The sequence below is a fragment of the Camelus ferus genome, chromosome 11, assembly GCF_009834535.1.
Source record: "Camelus ferus isolate YT-003-E chromosome 11, BCGSAC_Cfer_1.0, whole genome shotgun sequence".
NCBI classification, from domain to species: Eukaryota; Metazoa; Chordata; class Mammalia; order Artiodactyla; family Camelidae; genus Camelus; species Camelus ferus.
Genome location: NC_045706.1, coordinates 60,865,994 through 60,880,447, shown reverse-complemented (window position 1 = coordinate 60,880,447; position 14,454 = coordinate 60,865,994). Strand labels below are relative to the sequence as shown.

At 54.5% G+C, this 14,454-nt stretch overlaps 1 protein-coding gene and 1 long non-coding RNA gene across 6 annotated transcripts in view; both read left to right on the top strand.

Annotated features, from left to right (window-relative positions):
- ARHGAP22 (Rho GTPase activating protein 22) overlaps positions 1-14,454 on the top strand; it is a 179,315-nt gene that overhangs the window by 147,573 nt on the left and 17,288 nt on the right. The window lies entirely within an intron of this gene.
- LOC116667234 lies at positions 9-12,862 on the top strand. The gene is made up of 3 exons (XR_004324048.1): positions 9-632; positions 7,583-7,587; positions 12,851-12,862. It is a non-coding gene; the product is annotated as an uncharacterized LOC116667234 (long non-coding RNA).

The window sequence follows — 14,454 nt, the reverse complement described above, 5'->3', positions numbered from 1 at the left end:
ATCATGCCCCTTCACCCGGCCCCGCGCCTGCCAGACCCCTCTCACTGAGGACCCGCTGGCCGAGCTCTGTGCTTCGTCCGGCAGATGGGCAGTGTCGTCTTCTGCTGCCAGCCCTCAGGAGTCACCCCTCTGTGGACCAAGCAGGTCCTGGCAGGGGAGATCTGGGCCACTTTGCAAAATGCCCTCCTCCAATCAGAGAGTCCTGTGGCTTGTGTGTCCTTGTCTCCCTGCATCCAGACCCACCCTGAACACTGGGCGTGTATGTGGTGGTCTGCACTTAGGCCAGAAGTGGGCACTTGAGGAGTCATAGCAGATGGCTAGGTACCGCATCCTTCCCTCTGTCATGCCTTGTGGCCCCTGCACGGCCCACAAAACCCATTCCCTGTCTCTGACCTGAAAACAAAGTTTGCCATTTACCCACCTCCTCCTTTATTCTGCATTTTTATTAGGTGCCTAAAATGTGCTGAGTAGTATTCCAGGCACTAAGAATTCAGTGGTAAACCAAATAGAGGATGCTCTGCCCTCCCTGCCTCCATTGTCCCGGGGGGACAGACGATAGGCAGGTGACATGTCATGTCCAGTAGGGAGAAAAGCAGCGAGCAAAGAAGAGTAAGTGGGAGGACCGAGGGGATGTTGTATTAGGTGTTGTTCATTAAGCCAACTTAATGGAGTCACCAGGAGAGCCAGGGGAGGCACAGGAAGAGCATACAGGTGGAAGGACCAGCAAGTGCAAAGGCCCTGGGGTAGGAATGGGCCGTGGGAACATGAAGACTCAAAGAAAGGCCAGAGGGCTTGAGGGAGTGAGGATTGGGCGGTGGAGGACCTGAGGCGAGGCATCGGGGACATGGTGGGGATTTCAGATTTTGTTCTAAACTGATGGGGCACCAGGGAGGGCTCTCAGCAGGGGACAGACATGACTTATACTTACAGAAAAGCCCTCTGGCCATCATGTGAGGGGTGGGCCATAGAGAGACAAGAGTGGTCGCAGCAGGATGGGACAGTCATTGGAGAAGGGTGCCGGCCTGGGCAGGCGAGATGTGGAGGAGACAGTAAAGAATGGTCAGCCGTTGTGTGTTCTGAAAGTGGGGCTGCAGGTTTTGCTGATGGGCCAGCCACAGGGCACAAGGAAAAGACAGACGCCACCCAGCTGTGCAGTAGCTGTCTCTGGAGGTCCCTGTCCCTGGGAATTCTTCACAAAAAGAGCTTTTAGAAGGGATCACCATGCTGGCTGGGCTGGGGCCACTAACTCCCTGCCAAGTGTGGAGACAGGGGCCTTCGGGCTGGCCGTCTTCAGACCACACGAGCCAGGACGTCCTCTCTCTCCGTGTATCACAGGAACAGAAGCTCACCTTTGGGGGCTTCATAAATGGTCCCAGGCTGTTAGCCAGGGCCTCCCTGCCTGCTGGCGATTGCAGCACCTTTGACCCACAGCCCCAGTTTAATGGCCTGGGAAAGCCCAAGCCCGCCTGGGAACTTCTGCAGCCTCCGTGGGCTTCCTTTGGTGCAAGATGGTTGAAAGTGAGCCGGTTGTGGAACAGAATAGGGTCCAGAGGCAATGCCCATGCAGGTGGACTTGGATTTATGACCGGCGGCACCTTTGAGCGCTGGGGAAAGGAGAACACTGTTATGATCTTGGGTAGGTAGAGACTTTTTAAATGAGTTACAAAAAGTACTAAGGGTTGAGCAATGATATGGAGAAATAAGGATGATTCGGTCTTAGAACAGAAAACAGCAATGAGAATGAATGTACTACAGCTCCACCCAACAGCACACGTGAATCCAAAAAACATGCTGGGAGACTAGGGGAGCCTGAGAACGTGCTGTGGTTCCATTTATGTAAATTAAAAAATAGGGCAGAAGGAAACGGTATTATTTATGGATAGATAATTAGGCAGCAGAGAAGCAGAGAAATGCATACGAGCCAGGAAGGCAGCCGTCGTGACACAGGTGTGCCTTTGCAGTACTGCGCGTGTCTGTATGTAGGTGTTTTAATACTTTCTGAACGTCTGCATGTTTCACTATACAAAAAAAATCAGAAACTGAATGAAACAAGGAAAGAAGGGAAACTAAAGGTCAAAGAAGCTAAGGAGTTTGCCTGTAAGTCAGGAGCAGAGTTGAGAAGTGGAGGCAGCTGTTCTGACCCGAGGCTGTGCTTTGTCGCAGCCCGTGCAGGGCGCTGCCGTATGGCATGTGGTCTCCCTGCGCTGATCCCTGACCCGCACATGTGCCTGCCTGTCTGTCTGTCTCTGTCTCTCTGTCTCTCCCTGTGCTTGCTCAGAAGGGGGACCGTTTGCAGAATCCCACCTGGAACCCAGATTGCCCCTCCACCAGTACCCCCCATCCTCCCTGGCCCAGCGCTTATCAGACTTCTCAGCCTGTGCGCCCAAGAATTCACAAGAATTGCATCAGGAACCGCCATCAAAGGCGCTTATCTCCCTTCCACCAGAAGTACAGAGGAAACACAGAGATCCCAGGGGTTAGCGGTGGCAGACATGTCTGGACAAGTGTGGGCACTGGCAGGGGGGCTCCGTCAGCCTCTGAGGTTTCCTGGCAAAGCTCTTATTAGCCTGGGTTCCCCTGGAAAGGAGGCTTAGAGGATCAGCCCTTCTTTTGCTGTTTAATAACGGAGCCTGTGAGCCCTTTCAGGCATGTTCGTTCTGGCAGACAGCGGCCACCTCTGACAGGCACACGTGGGCAGCGTGCCTGCTGCAGTCAGCAGACAGCCCGGCCTGTGGGTCAGGGGAGCTGGTTACTGCTGATGGCCTGCCCGAGGGTGGCCTGGATGGAGTGCCTCTTGTCTGGGCATTCATTCATTTATTCAAGCAGCCAGTCATTCACTCAAGGATGTGTTCTAGGGGCTGGAGACACAGCAGTGAGTAGGACGGACAAGGTCCATGCTCTCTTGGAATGTGCATTCTAGTAAAGGAGACAGACAACAAACAAGGCAAGGAAGCCCCTCGTAGGTGGGATGGTGGAGGGCACAGTGGAGACCGATGAGGTGGGGAGGGCAAGCAGAAGTGATGGGGGGGTCGTTCAGTGACCTTTGAGTAAAGGAGATGAAAAGGTGAATTACACATATATCTGGGCAGAGTGTCAGAGGCAGAGGCCTGGGTGTCCATGCTGGAAGAGCAGCAAGGAGGCCAGTGTGGCTGGAGCAGAGTCTGTGACAGGGGAGAGAGGAGGTGATAGGGTGATCAGTCAGGATGGCCTGGTTACAGTGATGACTCTGGCTTTCCCTCTGAGCGAGGTGGTGCCATTGGTGGGTGTTGAATAGAGCAGTGAAAGAGCCTGACGCAGGTTCCAACGGGATCCCTCTGGCTTCCATGTTGAGAATGGATGACAGAAGGAAGGACAGAAACAGGGAGACCAGTTAGGAGCTCATGACACAATCATTCAGGTGAGAGGTCATGGTGGCTTGGCTCAGGATGACACTGGTGATTGAACTGAGTTATCTGGAGAGAGCCAGCAAGCCCTTGAAGGTGGGTCTTATGTATATAGGAAGGTGCTTAACAAACCCAGTTGTGTTGAAGAATTAATGTATTTTGTATTTTGATGTATTTTGAAGGTGCGATCAATAGTATTTCCCTACTGGAATGGGTGAAAGGTGAGAGAATGAGAGAAGTCAAGGTAATTTCAAGACATTTTGATCTAAGCCAGCTGGAAGGATGGATTAGCCATTAGCTGAGATGTCAAAGAACAGAGGATGTGCAGAGGAAGAGAGAGAGAGAGTTCACTTTGGGACTTAGTCTGGGTATGTGTTAGAGGCTCAAGTGTAGATATCAAGTAGGCAGTTTGACATTTAAGCCTAGAGATCAGGAGAGAGGACTGGGTTTGAGAGAGAATTTGGAAGCCACATAGATGGGGCTTGAAGCCATGCAGCTGGGTGGGCACGAGGAGGGGCAGCAGAGGACCCAAGCTGAGCCTGGAGCTGCTCCCAGATAAGAAGTCAGGGAGCAGAGGAGGAACCAGCAGAGGGGCTTGAGGAGAGCTGGGAGCGAGTGGGGTCCCTGAGCCAAGTGAAGAGACAGCATCAGAGGAAGAAGTATCTATGCACTGCTGTTAGGTCAACCAGGAGAGAACGGATGGTGAGCACAGTTCATTGGTGACTTGGACAAGGGTGGTTTTGGTGCAGTCCTGGGGATAAAGCCTGTTAATAGTGGGTACCAGAATGGATAAGAGGAGGGGATTTAGAGTGTGAGCCTAGCCAACTCATTCAAGAAGTTTGCTGTAAAGGGAAAGAGAAAAATGGGACAGTAGCTGGAGGGGGGAGTCAGGTAGAGAGAGTTTTTTTTATTTTTTTAAGTTAGAAGACAAAACAACAATGATGGTGCAGGTGAGGGAGAGAAGAATTGCTGGAGCACCAGTATCTCTTGTGGATATAGATGCAAAATTCCTCAACAAAATACTAACAAGTTGAATCCAGCAATATATAAAAGGATTGTACACCATCACCAAATGAGATTTATCCCAGGAATGCAAGGATGGTTTAACATCAGAGAAGCAATTAATGTGATACATCAATAGAATAAAGGACAAAAAAAACCACATGATCATCTCAATCAACTCAGAAAAGGCATTGGATAATCTCCAGCACCCTTTCATGATAAAAACACTCAACAGTCTAGAGACGGAAAGGAATTTTCTCAACGCACTAAAGGACATCTACAAAAAACCTGCAGATAACATCATGCTTAACAGAGAAAGACTGGATGCTTTCCAGCAACAAGATAAGGATTCTCGCTTTCGCCACTGATAGTCAATGTTGTACTAGACATTATAGCCCAGAGCAATTAGGCAAGAAAATGAAATAAAATGCATCCAGATTGGAAAGGAAGAAACAAATAATAATACCTCTATTTGCGGATGATGTGATCTCATTTGTAGAAAATCTTAAGGAATCCACTAGAAACCTGTTGGATCTAATTTAAAAAACCTCAGCAAGATTGCAAGATACAAGGTCCATATACACAAATCAACTGTATTTCTATACAGTAGCACTGAGCAAACTGAAAATGAAATTAAGAAGACTTCATTTACAGTAGGATCCAAAAGAACAAACTACTTGGGAATTAACTTAACAAAAGAAGTACAAAACGTAATACTCTGGAAATGACAAAACATTGTTGAAAGAAATTAAACACCCAAATAAATGGAAAGACATCCCACATTCATGGATCAGAAGACTCATACTGTGAAAAGGGCCCCACTCCCCAGTGGCTCTCTGGACTTCAGTGCCCAGCTCCTGGAACGTGGCCCCCAGGGGTGCTGTTGGGTAGCACCTCTAACCAGCTCTCTATGAAAGAGGAGAGAAGGGAGTCACCAGGGACGCCCAGTGTCTGGTGGATGCTCATGAGTGAGTCCTTGCTGTCTCTGGTTATCTGGAGAGAGCCAGCAAACCCTTGAATGTAGGTCTTATGTACCTTGGAAAGTACTTAACAAAGCCAGTTGTGTTGAAGTGTGAGAACAGACAGAGTGAGCACAAGTTTTGGCATCAGGCTGTGGTCTGGGTGTGCTCTGGCTCTGCCCCTTGCTTGCTGTGTGACCCTAGCCATGCCACTTACCCTCTCTGTGTCTCTGTTTGCCAAAGGGGAATAAGAATCTCTTCTTTGCAGGGTTGTCATGAGAAACAAGAGAAAACAGATGTAAAGTGCTCAGCACCCTTAGTACTAAATAGTTCTTATTCATCCAACAAACGCAGAGCATCTTCAACATGCAGGCAGGACACAGGGAGGAACGGAGATCAGACAGAGTTTCTGTTCTACTCCCGAGACAGACGGTAACGGGGAGAGACAGACAGTAACAGGGCAAGTACATCTCGTGGCAGAGAGTCGTTCTCGTTGGAACCACTTAGAGGAAGGCTTATAAAGAGAGACCACTGGATGCCCCCAGCAGAGTTTCCAATACACTAGAATCTGCCTTTCTAACACGTTCCCAGGTGATGCTGATGCTCATGCTACTGGTCTGGGGCCCACATTTTGAGCACTGCTGTGTTAGAAAGCGGCGAGTGCTACTGAAAGAAAAAGAAAAAATCGAGCCGTTTAAAAGACAGTGGTGAGGGTGGGCCTCATGAGAGAGTGACACTCAAACCAAGATTTGAAGAAGGGGAGAAACTGAGCCAGGAGGATGTTTGATGAAAATGTGCCAGACCTAGGCAGCAGTTCCGGCAGAAGCAGAGAGCCTCTGATGGGGTCTTGAACCAGCGCAGAGGCTGGTGGGCCGGGGGAGTGGGGAGGGGGTGAAGGATGCTGATGGAGCCTGATCACAGAGGAAGGACATAATCTGACACTGAGTCAAAAGGACCGCTCTGACTGCTGACTGGAGAGGGACGCCAGGAAGCAGGGGACCTATTGCCGTAATTCAGGCAAAGAGACAAGGGTGCTTACCCTATGGTGGGTGTGGTGAATGTGAGCAGATTTCAAATCTATTTTGAAAGTAGAATGCACCAGATCTCCTGGATGTGGGTGTGAGAGAAAGAGGGTGGTGAAGGTGGACTTCCAGGGGTTTAAGTGGCCAGAAAGACAGTCGTCATTAACCTAGAGGGAAAGACAGCGTAGAGCAGTTTGGGAGGACGCAGCAAAATTACAGCTCCATTTGGCCACATGAGTTTGAGATGCCTGTTAGCCATTATACCCATGGGCACCTGGAGTGGGCAGTTGGATGCAGGAGTCTGGGGGCCGGGGTTAGCCCTCAATAACTCAGAGCTTGGTAACTCTCCCACCCACACAGCGGGCTCTGCCGAGCAAAGCCCAGAAGCTGTTTGTCCCAACCTTACAGGCAGCAGCACAGAGAAACATTCCTGCCCTAAGTTGCTCAGAAATCATGGGGATGAATGCAGCTCCCAGAGGCCACAGGGCAGGACACTTGACATGGAGAAAATCCAGCCTCGGGACAACTTGGAGGGACACAAAGCAACCCTGTTAATCCAGATGGTCGTGGTCATTACCGGCTGGAATGACATCTCCAAACGGAAGCCCTCAAGGCACAATCAGATTCAGGATGAAAGGTCACTGGCCCCAGCCCAGGCTGGCAGTGGTGGAGCCTGCGATCCTAGTGGACCACTTAGCCCCAGCACTGCTTACTCTATATCCCAGCCCTTCTGGGGGAATCAAAAAGAGAGAGTTTTATTTCCATTTCCTCTGAATGTGAACCCACCAGGCCAGGGGGCCTGGGTCTTTCCTGGTGGCCTTTCCAAAAGAGGAGAGACAGGACTGTTGCTGATCTGGGCTGGGGTTCACTGAGCCAGCAGAAGGGGTACTTGAGTCCGGTTCTGGTGCCCTTGGCCTGTTCTAGTGGGCTCTGAGGGTCTGCATACCAGGTAGAGGAGGAATTTCCCCCACAGACCTTGGACCCCATCCAGCCCACGCTCACAGTGGCCAGATCTGTCCCCTTCTGGGTGCAGGGATCAGCTCAGCGCACCCTTGGGCCTCTTTCTCTTCAGCCCTCAAGGCTCCTCCCCTGCAGTGAGTGCCCCAGGAGCCTGTGAGCTTGGACCCCAGGGCAGGGGAAACAGCCCCCAGCCACAGGCCCCACTGACAGGTGGCCAGGGAGCCCGGGGCCGTTTACCGAGAGAAGGGAGGTGGAGGAGCAGTTGCCTTATCTTGGGAGAGCCTGGCAAGCCAGCCAGGATGGCTGACAGGGGGCTGCCCGCCACTGCTTCCTGTGAAACTCAGGGTGCTCACCACTCGACCAACTGCCTTTTACCCACCTTGCTGGGTCACTCAGTCCGCCTCCCTCCCAGCAGCTGTGGTGGGAAGGCGCCGGCGGGTTGGCCTGCCTGGCTTTGTGTGTGCTCAGATCTCAGGGCTAGAACAGAGCTTGTAGTGACCATTGCTAGGATGAGGCCAGGGGAGGGCATGGGCCAGGGACACTGAATGAAGTCTCGGTGACCCCCAGGCACAAGCGGAGAAGTTGGGCCGAGGTAGCCACTCTTTCTAGGACAGCTAATGTTTATTCAGCGTGTCCCAGTGCCCGGCTCCGCAGGCCGGCCGACCCTCACAATAGCCCTATGAAATCAGTCTCGCTATAGCCCCTTTTACAGGGGAGGAGACTGGGCAGCAAGGGGGCTCAAGTCATCTGTCCAGGTCCCAAAGGAAGCCAGTGTTCTAACCCAGGGCTGCTGGAGCTCAGAGCCCTGGTGCTGGATGCCGGTTCTGGAGAACAGGATGCCAAGAGCCCTCCGGCTGCCCCATGGTCGGGTCCTCTGACTCTCAGCTTCTTCCCTTGGTCCTCCACATCAATCTGAAGAAAGAGGAAGGGCTCTCAGGCTTGCTGCGTGCTACTCTTGACAAAGGTTTGTTGTATCAAAATTATCTTGTAGAGGGACATAGAGGCCCAGAGAGGTTCAGCAAGTTGCCAACAGTACACAGCAGGGTTGGGAGCAGGGACAGCATTGCCTCTAGGGTGAGCCCATCCAAGGATGCCCTGTTGTCAGGCACCATAACCTCTGGATCTGTGATGCCTTAATAGTTGGGGGGAGGGGGGAAGGAGGCAAGACTGAGGCTGGAGGTAGTTCCCAAGGTCCTGGACCCAGCCCAGAAATGAGAGCCACATAAGCTCAAAAGGTCACCTGTCACCAGGTGCTCATGTGAGAGGACAGATCCTTAGCCTCTCAGCTCTCTGGCCCTGCCCCAAGAGAACAGTTTCATGACTATCTTTGCCCACCCATCTGAGGCCCCCCCACCTCAGGCTCCATGGCTAAAAAGACCCCCACAAGGTGGCTTCGGTGTTGACCTGGCTGGGGTTTAACCTAGAGCTCATTATGGCAGTGGCCGTTAGAGTCCAGAACCTTCTAAATGGGGACAGCTGCAGACCTCTGTCCATCTGGGTAATCTGGGGAGGTGGGGGGGACTGAGGGGATTCCTGAGAGCCTATTGGCCAGTCTAATTCTATGACCATACAGGTGGGGGAACCGAGGCTCAACAGGAGAAGGCAAGTCAGCACCAGAGCCTGTCTGCCTTCCTGGGAGGGCTCCACCTCCCTGGAGCAGGTGCTTCCTCTGAGCCCCTGAAACCTTCTCTTTAACATGGACAGAGCTGATCAGATCCCTGGGGCTGTGGGCCACGGGAGCCTCAGGCTTTTCTAGCAGGTTTAGGGCAGGGCATTCCTTGACTTATGGTTCTGCTGGCACCATGACCGGCCCTTCCCACCTTCATGTTTACCTGAACTCTGGGAGGCGAGAACCCTGAGCCCCTCCCCACATTCCTAGCACTTGGGAGAGCTTCTGCCCCCACTCCCACAGCAGCCCCAGGACCCAGATTAGGGAGCCTCACTGGCCTGGGGCATACAGTTTAAGGGGGCACCAAAAAACTCAGTAATCAAGATAAATGTTTTATTGGAATTTTTTTAAATGAAGATGAATACAGAAACACCTATTGTGTTAGTTTCTGTTGCTACTCTAACAGATTCACATATTTAGCAGCTTAAAACAGCACGAGTTTATTCGCTCACCATTCTAGAAGTCAGAACTGAGATTTTATGATTCTAAGATCGTGGTGTCGGAAGGGCTGGTTCCTTCTGCGGGCTCCAGGGGAGAATGCATTCTTTGCCTCTTCCTCCTTCTAGAAGCTGCCCACGTTCTTTGGTTGTGGCCTCATAAGTCCAGTGTCTGCTTCCCTCTTGACATTGCCTCCTCTTCTGTGGTCAAATTTCCCTTTGCCTCCATCTTTTAAGGCCCACTGGGATAATCTAGGATAATCTGCCCTCAATTTAATCACATCCACAAAGTCCCTTTTGCTTGGTGAGATAACAGAGTCACGGGTTCTAGGGGATTACGACATGGATGTCTTTGGAGGGGGGCCTTATCTAGCCTGCCACGTCCATAATAAACAAAATATCAAACTTTTAAATCAAGACAGGACCTGTGGGTGGGATTAGGGCAAGGCAAATGAGGCACTCACTCCCAAAGTCTGTGCAAGTACAGGGTCAGATCCTGTCTTGATTTGAAATGTTGATATTTTTGTTCATTATGCATCTTTTTGCATTAATTTCTATTTTTTTAATATTGCAAAAATATTTATCTTGATTACTGAAAATTTTGGCACCCCTCCTCCTTTAATTTTGCAACTGTAGTGCAAAATTCACTTGCCTCACTTGAGTCCAGGCCCTGATTAGTAAGAGCAAACATAGTGACCCTGCCCTGCACACTCGGCTTTCAAATGAGTCCCACCACCCCATCCAGACCAAGGGCTCTCTAAAGCCCCTCCCTTACAGAGTTCTGCCTACAGACCCCTTGGGGACCTCCATCCTTCCTTCTGGTGATGCATGGCTCCAGCTCTGCTTCTCTCTTCACCCGCCCTCCTAGTGAATGCCTGAGGCGATGCACCCATCTGGGTCCTCACACTTTGCACGCTCTGGAAGTGTGGGACTGTGGGCTTTTTTCACTGGGACAGAATCTTACTCTGGGAATAACATAGGCTTTACAGAGAAGCTAATGTAGGTTTGAATTGAAGCTGTCACTTACTAGTTTCGTGGCCTTAGGAAAATTATGTAACCTCTCTGAGCTTCAGCTGTCTCATCTGTAAAATGGGGACATTAATGCTCGCACTGCTCAGGGCTGCAGAAGACAGGAATGTTCAGTCCTAAGCACCCTCCCTGGCACCGAGAGTGCGCTGGCCCCCAGCCGGGCAGAGAGCTGGAGCCCTGAACGCCAGCTCCGCGCGCGGCCCGCAGCCCAGCTGTAGATCAACCCAGACGAGTCACCTGACCTCCCTGAGCCTCCACTGCCTCCACCTGGAACACCTGCTTCCCATTCTGCGGGGAGCGGAAGCTCCTAAAGCGAGTCTTTGACCAGCAAGAAGAGGCGGGTCATTGGGAGTTGATGGTATTCTTAGGGTGCCTGTAACATCGCGCGTTAGGAACAAGGGGGTCGGAGGTCTGAAACGGGAGAGCCACGGGGGCCACCTCCAGACGCCGCATTCCAGGAACTCGCGGGTCCCGGGCCCTCCCTCCCGCGCTCGCTCCGGGGTCCGGGCCCGGGGCGGGCGGGCGGGCGGGCGGCGGGCAAGACGCTACCTGCGCGCGTGCCGGGCATTCCTGCCGCCGCCGTGCCGCCGCGCCCGGGCGCGCCATGGGCCTGATGCCGGCCGCGCGGGCCTCCTCCGGGTGCCGCGCCTGCCCGCGGCCGCCCTGCCGCCTGCCCGCCTGCTGCGTGCCCGCCGCCCCAGGTAGCGCGGGAGGGGGGCGGGCGCCCCGCGAAGCCGCGCCGGAGCGGTGTCCCGGGCCCGAGAGCGCGCTCGAGCCCGGGGCCCGCGCACGCGGGGCGAGGACCGCGCTGCGCCGGCCAATCGCGGGGCGCCCGGGGGTTGCCGGGCGATCAGCCGCCAGACCGGTCGCCGGACTCGGGGAGCGGGTGCGCGTATTGAGGGGAAGGGGCAGAGCCGGGACGCCTCCTCCTGACTCCCGCGGGGTGGGTGGGCATCCCACGTGCAAGGATGAAGAACCCAGGCTTTAGGGGCGCCGGAACTTGCAGAGGATCACCCCCCCACACACACACCCCGCCTCCTCCGCCACTGCTGAGGGGACCAGGCAGGATGCCAGCTCTGGGTTAAGGACTCCAAGCCCAGTGCTCAGCCCTTTTTGACTCTTTGGGCCTCAGGAGGGCCCCGTGCCTGGGTTGGGGCTGGCTAACACCAGAAGGGTAGGGATTCCTTCTTCTCTGAGCAGGACCCCCACCTCCCACCCCTCAATGTTTGCCTCTCGCTGTATGTCTCTCTCCTGGGCCGATTTCAGCCTGTTGGTTGGTGAGGCTTGGGCACAGCCCAGCCAATTGGTTACAGCTGTGGAGGAGAGCTCTGCGGTACCGAGAGGAGGGCGGCGCATGTCGGCACAAGCTCGGGGGTGATGGACAGCGGATTCACAAACCGCGGGGTGGATGCAGGGAGGATGGCAAGTGCCCTGGGGAGAGGAGTAGAGCACAGGCGGGGCTTACCCAAAGTGTGACCCTCTGGAGAGAATTTAGGAATTATTTTACTCATGTATCTCTTTTCTGACTGTGTGCCCCTTCCCCCAACCGGAGAGGGCCCTAGTATGGCCAGAGCAGGCCTGAGGTCTCCTCTCAGGGTTCAGCTCCAAGAGGGAATCCCAGCTGCCTCCCTTTTCTGCTGGGGTCTGGGGGCAGGTAGAGCCGTGGCCCAGCCCTCCTGGTACCAGCTTCTTCGTGCCTGGTGCCATAGGCTCTCCTGCAGCTGCACACAGCCCTGTGAAGTGGCAGACACCGAGGCTCAGAGAGGTTGAGGACTGTGTCCAAGGTCACCCAGGACAGGGATCTGAGTCAGCTGAGTGCAGGGCCTGAGCCTTCCTGCCCCTGCCTGGGATCCTGGGGAGAGGGGAGTAAGGGCCGGGCTTGCCAGGGAGTAGCTGGCAGGGGAGGAGGCCCGGGCTCTGAGCCTGCCAGCAGGTCTACCCAGAGGAAAGGCAGCCTCTGCCAGTTTCCTCTCTGGTGGCAGAGCCAGTGCTCTGTGGAGAGCGTGGGCTGGGACCTCGAGGAACCCACATGCTGGCTGGGTTTCCAGGGATCTGACAAACCTACTGGAACTGGTTCTTGGCAAGTCTTCCCCTCTGAGACGTGCCAGGGGGCCTGAGGAAGTTCAGTGCGGCCGTTCCAGGCCCTGCCAGGCTCTGCCCGAGAGACCCTGGCAAGGGGAGTGGTGGGCCAGGCCCCTGGCTGAGGATGGCCAGGCCTGTAGCCTGAGCGCAGGGGGCCTGCAGCGGGAGGAAACTGGGAGGGAGGCCCCGGGAGGCTGAGCTGGGACGAGGCTTTCCCACAGGGCTCCCAGAGCATCTCTGCTCCAAGGGTGCTGAGGGCGCGGCTTGCACCTGGAATCGAAGAAGGTCTGAAGAAGACTCCACAAAGCCGTGTAGGGAATGTGGAGTCAGTCCTGGGCCTCGTGGTGCCTGGGGGCAGGGCCCCAGGCAACTGCTAAAGACAGGTGTGATCACTTCCCTGGTGTAGATGGAGAGACTGAGGCCCAGGAGAGCGATCACTCCACTCCTTGATGGCTTAGCCAGGATGTGCACCCAGACCAGTGCAGGTGCAGACTCGGCCTTCGTCCTTGACCGTCGCCCTCCCCCTGTGTCCCCACCTCAATCTTAGCCCAGTGTTCTCACCAGGCTTAGTGCTGGAGGGCCTCTGGGGCAGTCATCATTTCCCAGAGCCCCTGAGCCATGGATGGGGTCGGTGCCCACCAGGACCCATGGTCGTTGCCAGGGCAGGGGGCTGCTGTGTTCTCAGCCTCTTCAGCCATGCTCTGTCACACCCACTCTCCAACCCCTGGGGTCCCTTCAGACCCTCCCAACCCAGGTCTGCCTTGTGGTCTCTGCTCATGTGCCCCTTCCAGCCCCCCGCCTGCCCGCTTGCCCATCTCCTTCTCATTCTTAGACCCCAGTTCCCATGTCACCTCCTCCTCAAAATCGCCTCTGCTCAGAAGCCCCCAGGGCCCTGTGGACTTGTGTTTCCTGTTCAAGGGCTGGGAGAATGGTCTGCAAGGCTGCACAGGGGGAAGGCAGTGGCTGAGCGGAGCTTGGGAGAGGGCTTCAGACATGTGGGAGCTGCCTGGCTGCAGGCGCCGCATGGAGAGCCGGGCTGACCTTGCAGCAGCTGCCCTCTGCCTGGCCCGGGCTCTGCGCCCCAGAAGCTGGTGGAGGGAGGCGGGGACAGGACCGGCCTGCCTGCCAAGTTTGGGTTTTATCCTGGGTGGAGAGGAGGGAGGCAGCAAAGGGTTTTCAGCAGAGGAACTCGTGGTAAGATTTACATGTTTCTAGCTCTCTGGGCATCTCTGAAACCCACTAAACTTTAGAACTCAGGGTGGGGCACAGACATGGAGGGATGGAGGGATGGATGGACGGATGGATGGACAGGCAGATGGCAGTAGTCCTAGGGACAGCAGATGGGAGAGCAGGAAAGGCTAGGGCCAAGAGGAGGCTGGATGGAATTACCCAGACTTTGTGGATCTCTAGAGAGGATTTTAGGATTCCTTTCCTCAGTGTCCCTCTTCCCTGACTGTGGCCTTCAGTCACCTGTGAGCTGAGGGTGGGGAGCTGAGTGCGTGAACTCAGGACCCCAGACTGTCTTGGTCTGTGTGTTCCCCCTTCTTCACTCAGTGTCCTTTGACCTCTGCTCCAAGCCCAGCATCAGCTCGGGACTGGGGAGAGGGAAGTGGTTCCCAGCAAGAAACCAGGCAGAGGCAAGTGTCTTCACTGTGACCATCTGTGACCGATCAATTGATCAATTGATAGGTAAGAGCCAGCCAGGAAGAGAGCCTGGGAGCCCATGGTCGTGCTGAAAGAAGAATCTGGGACAGCTCACGTAGGAGGGGACATCTGAGCTGTTCCCAAGGGCTAATAAGAAGTTGGCGCAGACTGAAAAGGGAAGAGGCTCCTGTGTGCGGGCCGGGCAGCAGGAAAGCAGACGTACTCAGGAGGCTCCCGTAGTGGGCAAAGAGGAAGTGAAAGGACGCC